The 2,521-nt window shown below is 43.6% G+C and overlaps 1 protein-coding gene across 3 annotated transcripts in view; it reads right to left on the minus strand.

Annotated features, from left to right (window-relative positions):
* Positions 1-2,521, minus strand: part of Cc2d2a (coiled-coil and C2 domain containing 2A) — a 123,905-nt gene that overhangs the window by 99,399 nt on the left and 21,985 nt on the right. The gene's annotated exons all lie outside the window — the stretch shown is intronic.

Genomic DNA, 2,521 nt, shown 5'->3' on the forward strand with positions numbered 1-2,521 from the left:
TTAAATGGGATTTCCAGTCCAACTTTTCTAAGGAGTCTCCACATTGATTTCCATAATGGTTGCAGCAGTCTACACTCCCACCAGCAGTGGAGAAGGGTTCCTTTTTCCCCACAGCCTCTCCAAACTTTGTTGTTGGGTGATTTCTTTATGATAGCCATTCTTTCTGGGGTGAGATGGTATATCAATGTTGTTTTAATTTGCATTTCGCAGATGGCTAGGGATGTGGAACATTTTTTCATATATTTATTCGCTTCTTTAATTTCATCCTCTGAGAAGCGTGTGTTCATCTCGGATGCCCATTTCTGGATTGGGTCTTTAAATTTGGGGGCCCAAGTGTTTTTTAGTTCTTTATAAATTCTAGAGAGCAGACCTTTGTCTAAGTACTTACTTGTCATGACTTTTTCCAAACTTCCCCTGACTTTAATAACAGCTTTGTGGAGAGATAAATCACACACCACGGAGCTTGTGATTTAACACATGCAAGTCAGTGGTGTTTACTTATCTCCTTATCAGTTGACAGATATTTGGGTTGTTCTCAAATTTTGGCTGTTGTAATGATGTTGCTATGAACATCTGTATACAAGTATATTGGAGAACATATGTTTTCAATTCTTTTGGGTATAGACCTAGTAGTTGAAATGTCAAGTCATATACTAATTGTTTATAGCTGTTTCAGTGACTGTTCTCTCATTGCTGGGACAAAATATCCAACATTCAGAATTAAGGAAAGGAAGGTTTATTTAGCTCACAGTTGGTGGAGGTTTCAGTCCATACTCGGCAGGCTCCAAGGCAAAGTGACACATGCCAGAAGGCAGCAAAATATTTTCAAGTGGCATCCACTTCAATATAAGCCTCTAGCAAGCCTCTCTCCCCTCCTTACATTTATAATGCAGATTCCCTACCCCAGGGCAGGAGTAGCACTCAGCCATATCCCAGCATTTGGTCGTGAATTAATCACAAATTATAGAAACTGCCCCATGACTGCATGAGGCTTTGGTGGGGGAACAACTAGATACAAACCATAACATTCTTCCCCTGGCCCCCCAAAGATTCATGCACATCCCTTTGTACAAAAAGGCATTTTAGTCCATCTCTAAGAGTTACCAAAGACCTTTTCAGCATTGCTGAAAAGTCCGAGTCCCAAGTCTCCTCCAAGATCTAAGGCAAACTCTTAGCTGTGAGCCCCTGTGCAAATGAAGAGCCAAACACTCCAGCATGCACTGGCACAAGGAAAACACTGTCATTCCAAATGGTACAAACAATAGGATACAAAGCAGTGGAATGAAAGGGAGTCCAAAATCCAGAATAGCAAACATTAAATCCTCTAACTCCGTGTGGAACATCCAAAGCAAGCCATGGCAAATTCTGAGCTCCATGTGGCTCTGTCCCTATGGCACTCTTGGCGGTAGCTCTCATGGCTTCTCTCTTAGGCTGGCTTTGCTCTTTCCTTGCAGCTTCCCTTAGATGATCCACATTGTTGGCTTTTCCAGACTTCTAGGGTTTCCAATGCATGGTAAGGTTCTCACTCTCTGATTTACACACTGCCCTCTGAGGTGTACTGCCTGCCCTCACCCCTTCGGCCTTCAGAAATCCAGGTGGAAGTCTAGTTAACCTCAGAACTTTTTCATTCTGCCTCTGCCTAAAACCTATGCCACATGAATGGTGCCAAGGACTGCTGCCAGCTGGAGCAGTAGCTAGGCTTTCTTCTCTCTTGGCTGTAGGGGTTGAGTGTTGGGTTGCTGAGTACTCTGAACCTGATTCTGAGAAACAAATTCTCTATGCTATTGCCATTCTGGAACCTGTAGTGGCACCACCACCATTTTGGAACATGGTGTTCTGTGACTTTCTCTCCAGTGCAAAGTCCCTCACCCTTGCAGTTCTGAGGCTGCAGAGGGTGGAGAACCTGCCACCTCCTGTGATGCCCTCAGGCCATCCTTTCCTTTCTCTTACTCCTTCCCAGCAATGGAGATCCCCTCAGCTCTGTCTTTGCAGTCCATAGCTTTATTGAAACTTCCTTTCTGGCCAAACTTGCAACATTTTAAATCATCCTGCTGGGTTCTTTGCTCTTGATTCTCAACATAAATCAGACTGAAAATATCCCCAAAGAATAGCCATTACATGGCCTCAACATTCAACTGTCTTGAAATTTCTTCTCCCAGATTAACCAGTCTACTAAGTTTAATCTCACTCTCAGTCAAAGTCTCTGGACACAAGCAAAATGCAGACAAACTTTCTGCAAGCCATAACACACACTGTCTGGAGTCCAACAACCAGTACAGTCCTTCCCAGAAGAAATCTCTCCAGCCTGGTCGTTAGAGGCAGGATTCCTACCAGCCTTCTACTCTTCTGAGCTCTGACCAGAATCTCCCATACAGAATATCTGAAGTTGTTCCAGCTCTTTTCTTGGAGGGACATCTCTGAACCCTCTTTCCTATCTCTCCCCATAAGACATTCTCAAAACCTTGTAATCCACATGGTCAGGTTTAGTCACAGCAACAACCCCATTTCTTGGTATCAAATT

The sequence above is a fragment of the Octodon degus genome, unplaced genomic scaffold (assembly GCF_000260255.1).
Source record: "Octodon degus isolate 3935 unplaced genomic scaffold, OctDeg1.0 scaffold00006, whole genome shotgun sequence".
Taxonomy (NCBI): domain Eukaryota; kingdom Metazoa; phylum Chordata; class Mammalia; order Rodentia; family Octodontidae; genus Octodon; species Octodon degus.